We start from the raw sequence: 8,434 nt of genomic DNA, 5'->3' as shown, positions 1-8,434 counted from the left end.
ACCCTAGAGATCATTATTAATAAGCTGGAAGAAAGGCTGGATTGTGAAGTGGCAAAATCGCCTGTCAGTATGGAATTCCTTCAGTGTGGCAACAGACAGATTTGTGAGGGAACTGGAGAAAGTTTAATAAAAACTACAGGCCTGTGTCATCTCTCCCATAAAAATGTGCAGCAGAAGAAATAAACTGAGCATTGTCTTCAGGATATTATTTTAGACTTCCCCCCTGCTTTGTCTCCATCACTTTACGCTCATCACCATCACCTGCATTTGTTAACCGCTTTATACAAAAAAAAAGTATCAGAGTGATATAACAAGATAGATGACAACCGGGTAAATACAAGCAGATAGAAACAATTCTCTTTCTATATTTTCTGCATGTGCCATTGGCACTCCAGTGGAACCTGCAGTTCATTGGAGGTTTTTGAGCAGAGGTCGGATGGCCATCTGCCTTGGATGCTTTAGTTGAGATTCCTGCATTGAGGGGGCTGGACTAGATGACCCACGGGAACACTTCCAACTCTACAATCCTATGAAATGCTCCTCGTTCAAGATTCCAGCCACTCCACACTATTCTCTACCCTCAGTTTCCCATCCTCCCCTTCTTCTGCTACACAAACACACAAACAAAGAGAGAAAGTATTCCATGCACAATGAGCAAGCTCATTTCTCATTGGGCTGTTTCAGGACCCCTCCTTTAGGACCCCCCCCCCCGAAGATTTTTCTTCTGTACTTGTATCAGCCATGGGGTTCTTCTATGTCTGCTAGGGATGCGGGTGGCGCTGTGGTCTAAACCACTGAGCCTCTTGGGCTTGCTGATTGGAAGGTTGGTGGTTCGAATCCCCGCAACGGGGTGAGCTCCCATTACTCTGTCCCAGCTCCTGCCAACCTAGCACTTCGAAAGCACACCAAAAAGTGCAAGTAGATAAATAGTTACGGCTGTGGCGGGAAGGTAAATGGCATTTCTGTGCGCTCTGGTTTCCGTCAGAGTGTTCCGTTGCGCCAGAAGCGGTTTAGTCATGCTGGCCATGCAGGCTCCCTCAGCCTGAAAGCGAGATGAGCGCTGCAACCCCATTTGACTGGACTTAACCATCCAGGGGTCCTTTACCTTTACCTATACAGTGGTACCTCAGGTTACAAACACCTTGGGTTACAGACTCTGCTAACCCAGAAGTAGTACCTCGGGTTAAGAACTTTGCCCCCAGGATTAGAACAGAAATTGTGCGGTGGCGGCTCGACGACAGCGGGAGGCCCCATTGGCTAAAGTGGTACCTCAGGTTAAGAATGGTTTCAGGTTAAAAACGGACCTCCGGAAAGAATTAAGTTCGTAACCAGAGGTACCACTATATCTGCTAATACCATATTGGCCCGAATACAGTCATACCTCATGTTACGTTTGCTTCAGGTTGTGCGTTTTCAGGTTGCGTCCTGCGGCGACCCAGAATTACCGGAAAGGGTTACTTCTGGGTTCCATCGCTCGCGCATGTGCAGAAGCGCAAAATGGCATCACGCGCATGCGCAGAAGTGGTGAATCGCAGCACGCACATGCGCAGACAGACAGACATGGGTTGCGTTCTTTTCAGGTTGTGAACGGGCCTCCGGAATGGATCCCGTTCGCAACCAGAGGTACCACTGTGTAAGCCGCACTCCCCCCCACCCAAGTGTGGCTTATATTCGCGACCTTACAGTATGCAGCCAGGAGTGCGGGGCAAACAGCGCCCGCCCTGCAGCAAAGCAGCCCTCACGCCACGCATAGTCCCCCGTCCTCTCCCCCAAGGCTAGGAAGGGAGAGAGCAAGGAAGGGTTAGAAACCAGAAGCCTTTCTTTTGGGAATTATGGGGTTAGAGTTACCTAGACAATATTAAAAAATATTGATGTGCGATTATTGCTGCTCAAGTAATTTTTGCCCAAAGATGGAAAGAAGAAAATGTCCCAACTAAAGAAGAATGGCAACAGAAGTTACTAGAGTACTCAGAAATGATGAAACTTACTGGAAGAATAAGAAATCAGGATGATAAACTCTTTAATGTAGAATGGAAACCATTTATTGAATAATTACAAAATATTGTAAACAAAGTAAGGCATTAGCAGGATTAAAGGGGAAACATGCAGTGACAAAAAACATAGACTGAATATTTGGGATAAAGAATAGTTAGGGATAACTTGGAAATGCAGTAAAAACAGTGTAAGTGTAAGAAATTGCAGAAAGAGGGGAGGAGAGTTGAAATATGATGTGGAATAATTCGAATTTATGTTTTGTGTTTGTTGCAAAATTAAAACTATAAATAAAAATTATTTTTAAAAAACAATGGCTTTGCAAGATGAACAATGGCAAGGCACTGGGGCTGCGTGCACACAACTTTTTATTCTGAAATTAATAGAAAGTTATTGGGTTTTTTCTGCGTAGTCCGCACACAGTCTTGATCTGTGGCATATCTGTCATCCCGGAAAAGCACTCCTTGAGAAACTGGTTTGATTCCGAGAAGAAAAGCACATTGCCGACTGATGACCCCGTGGCGTGTCCGTTTGAAAACAGGTGAAAACGGATGTAGGTGGTCCTGGCAACAGGATGAGTGTGTATCCACACCTGCCCAAGGAAGTTGTGGGTGTACATAGAATCATAGAATCATAGAGTTGGAAGAGACCACAAGGGCCATCGAGTCCAACCCCTTGCCAAGCAGGGACCATGTACCATGTACCAACGGAGCACTCATCACTTCCTCCTTCATTGACCTGGGGCATGTGCATGAAGGAAAAGGCACAGATACAGCCCCAGAGTGTTTCAAGGTCAGCCAGCAAGCTTGAAGGATAACCAGGGAATTGAACTTCTTTCCCTCTCGTCCTCTTTCTCTCCACCTCACCAAAAAAAGCAAGTGAAACCTTTCTGTGAAGTCTGGCATATTCCAGTACAGAGTGTTGTGTCTAGAACTGAAATGAACTGACAGGGAGGAATGTCAGATTTGAAACCTGCATGTGGAATTTTGCACTTCAGTTGCCCATTTTTGGAATTCAAACGCCCGAACCTAATATCTCAGAGTTTCATGTTGTGAGTAACTTTTCCAGCTCCTGGGAGACTTCGAAGATTTGGGCTGCACTGATGTTTACATTTTAGCAACGTCTACAATTGGAGCAAAGATTTTTTTTTAATTAAAAAATGTTGAAAAACAAGATTTTCCCTCTTTATCATCACATGGCTATGTTAATGCATTGAGCTTTTGAGAGAAGTGAATTTGGAGTTTCACTGATATTTGTAATGCCCTCCCAAACTCCAATTGGGGCTAAAGCAAATATGTGGGGTGGGGTGGTGGTAATCAGGTTCAAATTCAGTTGCTCCACTTTTAATTTGCATGTGGAGAGTAGGAACTTACAACAAGCAATGGAGGTTTTTAAGCATTGCAAGGGTTGGAATAGATGACACTCGATCAACTCTATAGTTCTATGATACTAAGTGTTCTTGTGCTCATGTTCAGTTCCCTAGTTTCCCACGGGCATCTGGTTCATAACTGTCAACTTTTCCCTTTTCTTGCGAGGAATTCTATTCGGAATAAGGGAATTTCCCTTTAAAAAAGGGAAGCGTTGACAGCTATGATCTGGTTGGCCACTGTGAGAACAGGATGCTGGACAAGATGGTTCACTGGCCTGATCCAGCAGCCATTTCTTATGTTCTTATGAACTTAACTCCACAGTGTCTCCCTTGATCTCCAAACAGAAGGTTCACAGATATGTTACTATCGGTTCCTCCAGATGACCTATTTACTGAACTCAGTGTGGTGTAGTGGTTAGACAGGGGTCAGCAAACCTTTTCAGCAGGGGGCCAGTCCACTGTCCCTCAGACCTTGTGGGGGGCCAGACTATACTTATGTGTGAGATTACGATATTGTATTTATTTGCATTACCCAGAGCCTGTTCTACTAATGAAGCTTAGGATGGCGAAAACAAGGCTAATATTCTGGAAATCTTTGTCTTAGACTCTTGTGAAAGGATTCTGTGGAACTATAACAACCCTTCGTGTGGATTATTGGACTCTATGAACAGACAGGTGGAATAGACACTTATACATGTATGGACCTTATGCATGAACTGATCCACTGGGTCTTCTGCTTTTTTTCATTGAACTTTGAGACTTCCATTGAAATCTACAGTTTGATACAATGAATAGTATACCTTACTTATTCAAAAGTACAGCCGGTTACGTCTTGTGTGTTTATTGAGTATGTTTCCATAGGTAGCCGTAGGTTTGTTGTTGTTGTTTTGCCCTCCTACTTACAGCCTATCAGTTTTCTCTACCATAGACTCGCAGTGTTGCCCTGAAGAATTCAGCAGGGAAGAAGATGGGGGGGGGGGGCTAGGACCAATTCACTCTGACTGTCATTTGCTCTGGCGCCACCTACTGTTGGCCTCCCTGCCCTCCACCCTACCACTCTCAGCTGGCACTGAGCACCCCTGCTCTTCAGCCTGTATTGTCAGTGCATCATTGCCTCTGTGCATACACAAAGTGAGCTTCCCTCATTCCCAAACCATGATGGAAGCAGTACAATTGGCAGACCATGTTATTTGCAAGCTGGCCCTTGAAACCCCGAATGCCCACAAAAACCCCACCAAAAACCTTTATAAACCAGAAACTCTCAGCCTTGGAATGGCATGTCCTCTGGGAGGAACTGCTTTCTCTCTCTTCCCAGACCTCTCGTGCTTCCCTCTGAACTCTCCCAGCTCTTATAACACCACACCCTTCAGTTGGCAGCAGTGTGTGAAGCTAATTAACCCCTCGGGCCAGCAGCTGGTAGTTGATTTATTGAGAGCCTCACCCTGCAAACACTACAGAGGACCTCAGTCAAAGGACAGCTTGTATTCCCTCAGACTCATTCCCACTCATTCTTTTGCACTCTGTTGGCATGAAGTACTACGTCACTGCCACACCGTCGAAGCACACACACACACACAACTAGTCATATGGTATCAAGAATTAAATAAAAGCACCAAAATCTTTCTGTCTCCCCTCAGTCTTTCTAAGGCCACATTCACAACATATATTTAAAGCACTATGACACTACTTTAGACATTTATGACTTTCCCCCAAGAAGTCTGGGAACTGTAGTTTGCTAAAGGTGCTGAGAGTTGTCAGAGGGCCTCTTACTCCCTTCACACAACTACAGTTCCCAGAGTGGCTTCTTCTTCGCATGAAATTTTGGGGACACCAACTCTTGGTCTCCTAACAGCCCTCAGAACCCTTAAGAACTACAGCTCCCAGAATTATTTGAGGGAAGCCGTGACTGCTTAAGGTGGCACCCTAGTGCTTTAAAAGTAAGGTGTGAATGTGGCCTAAATAATATTCTGCTTCTCTGAACAATTATCTGCCTTTTGCTCCTCAATTACTTTGGTGGCATGAGCAGGGCAGGAACCATTTAAAAAACAGAGAGCAGGGTGCATGTGGTAATAAAGAGGGGGCAAAGACATTTGAATTTTCCCTTTGGCAAGAAACATTCTGGCTCCCAAATACCTCTTTGCCTTAGGATCTGAAGTGGAAAAGCCACAGCCAAGATACCTGAATATGCAGGTTTCAGGATCTTTCTGCCACTAGCATCCAATAGACCAGCCTTCCCTAACCTGTTTTTTTCCCACATGGCTTGGACTAGAGTCCTAGCCAGCACAATAAGGAAGCAAGGAGACGTTCTAGCACAGGGGTCAGCAAACTTTTTCAGCAGGGGGCCGGTCCACTGTCCCTCAGACCTTGTGGGGGGCCAGACTATATTTTGAAGTGGAAAAAATGAATGAATTCCTATGCCCCATAAATAACCCAGAGATACATTTTAAATAAAAGCACACATTCTACTCATGTAAAAACACCAGGCAGGCCCCACAAATAACCCAGAGGTGCATTTTAAATAAAAGGAAATATTCTACTCATGTAAAAACACGCTGATTCCTGGAACATCCACGGGTCGGATTTAGAAGGCAATTGGGCTGGATCCGGGCCCCAGGCCTTAGTTTGCCTACCCGTGTTCTAGTCATAGCTGTCAACTTTTCCCTTTTTTTAAGGGAAATTCCCTTATTCCGAATAGGATTCCTCGCAAGAAAATGGAAAAGTTGACAGCTATGGTTCTAGTAGATGAGGGTGAGAAGAAGTAGGGAGCAAAGAAGATGCACACACAAAAAAACCTAGCTGGGCAGCACAGGCTAAAGACATTTTGAGATGAAACAGCAAGCTTTGTCCACCTAACACCCTCTTCCCACAAGCCAAGGCACACAGTGCCCAAGTACAGTCTGGTTATTTTGCCACCTGAGGCAGTAAATCCTGCAAGTAGGCCTACCTCTTTCTGGTGGTAAAAATACAGCAATAATCAACTAAATCGCTAGCCATTTGCTGCTGCGGATCAGCTGCCTGGAGAAGCGGGCATTCACTTTTGCCCATCCACTGCACAACATAGGAAGCTGCCTCACATCAAGTCAGACCCATTGGTCCCTCATGCTTGGGACTGCGTACCCTGACTGACAGTGACTTTCCAGGGTTTCAGGCAGGGAGTCTTCCCCAGCCCTACCCAGAGATGCTGGGGATTAGAACCTGAGACCTTCTGCAAGCAAGGCAGACGCTGTACTATTGAGCTACGGCCTCTGTGACCCACATCCTCCACCATTTTGCTCTGCATCTTGCAAGCACATCAAGTGGCCACCCTCAACCCAAAAGCTATTCTGCAGCTAAAAGATAGATTCCTTCTGTAACCTCATCCATAGTTGTTTTCTCTTCCTCCCACTTGCCCTACGCTCAAAGTCAGCAAGAAGACAAAGATTGCAACGGCCATGAACGTTCAAACCAATGTTTTCCCACTGAGATTTACGATTATGTTTTTAACCGACTGGTCACTTCCAAGGACGGACTTTGGGAAGCCACGAAAGATGTGAGAGATGTTAGGTAAACAACCATTTTTTAAAGGCAGCATGACAGTGGAAAAGAGATAATTTAAAACACTATGGCCTGCATATGCCTTACGAGTGAGTATAGATTAACTTTTAAATTCTCCCACTGTCACTACCCCCATCTCAGCATCTTCTTCTTGGTGGGTGATGTATCTCCTCTGCTTCATAGAAAGGCACTACAAACTAGCCCAGGCTATTCATCTAGCTACTCAACTATGTATTTACTGAGTATTGCAATTACCATATTTTTTCATCTATAGGACGCCCCCATGTATAAGACCCACACTCAATTTTTGGAAAATGAGGGGAGATGGCCCAAAGTTGTTGAGCCTCTCCCCCCCCCCCACAGCTGCAGGCAGGAAACACTTCCTAGATCAGTGTTTCTCAACCTGTGGGTCCCCAGATGTTGTTGGACTACAACTCCCATCATTCATAGCTAGCATGACCAGTGGTTAGGGAAGGTGGGAGTTGTAGTCCAACAACATCTGGGGACCCACAGGTTGAGAATCACTGTCCTAGATCATTTCCCGCACACAGCGGCATCGGGGGAAGTTGCGCTCCTGCCAACAAGCTGGCTGGCGGCGCACAGCTTCTCCCCCTCCCCACGTAGCTGCGGGCAGGAAGCATGCCCCAGATCACTCCCCGCTTGCTGCGGCATCGGGGGAAGCCACGCTCCTGCCAACGAGCTGGCTGGTGGCATGCAGCTTCTCTTCCCCCCCCCCCCATGCCACTATCCGTGTCTTGGACGACCCCAGTTTTTCGCCATGATTTTTGAGTCAAAAAACCTTGTCCAATACATGGAAAAATACGGTATATCCCACCTTTTGATCCAAGGAGTTCAAGGTGGCCTAAATGGCTCTCCCCCTCCTCGTTTAATTCCCACAACTATCTTAGGTGAGACTAAGATGCAGTGATTGGTCCAAGGTCACCCAGTGGCAATCACGGCTGTGAATGTGGATTTGAACCCTGGTCTCCCAGGTCCTAGTCTGACACTCTAACCACTACACCACACACTGCCTATCCTGTTGGCAACAGTTCTTCAGGGTCTCCAGCTGAGGTATTTCCTGTCACAGGTCCTTTCGCTGGAGATGGCAAGCATTGAGTCTGGGGCTTTCTGCATGAGGCAACAGGCAAAACAAGCCAGACTATAGGAAGTCAGCGTAATTTATGCTGGGGTAAACGTTGGTACAATTCACCTCTATTCCAAACTTAGGCCTGGCAGAGGGAGAAAAAAGCCTTTTAGAAAGCGTTTAAATTGCACCACGCTATTTGCCAGTGAAACCACCGCTGGCTTGCTAGGTCATGTGACAGGGCTGAACAGCATTTGGGATGGGGGTACGTTTTCCCCTACCACACCTCTGGAATAATAATAAATAATAAATTTTTATTTATACCCCGCCCTTCCCGGTTCAGAAAACCGGGCTCAGGGTGGCTAACAACAAATTTAAAACACTTAATTGATGCAACAAAAAACAGCATAAAATACAGTATTAAATTTTAATAACAATAAATTCAGAATTCAAAA

The sequence above is a fragment of the Podarcis raffonei genome, chromosome 3 (genome assembly GCF_027172205.1).
Source record: "Podarcis raffonei isolate rPodRaf1 chromosome 3, rPodRaf1.pri, whole genome shotgun sequence".
Lineage (NCBI taxonomy): Eukaryota > Metazoa > Chordata > Lepidosauria > Squamata > Lacertidae > Podarcis > Podarcis raffonei.
The sequence above is the reverse complement of the archived record's forward strand: the minus strand, read 5'-3'. Positions refer to the sequence as shown.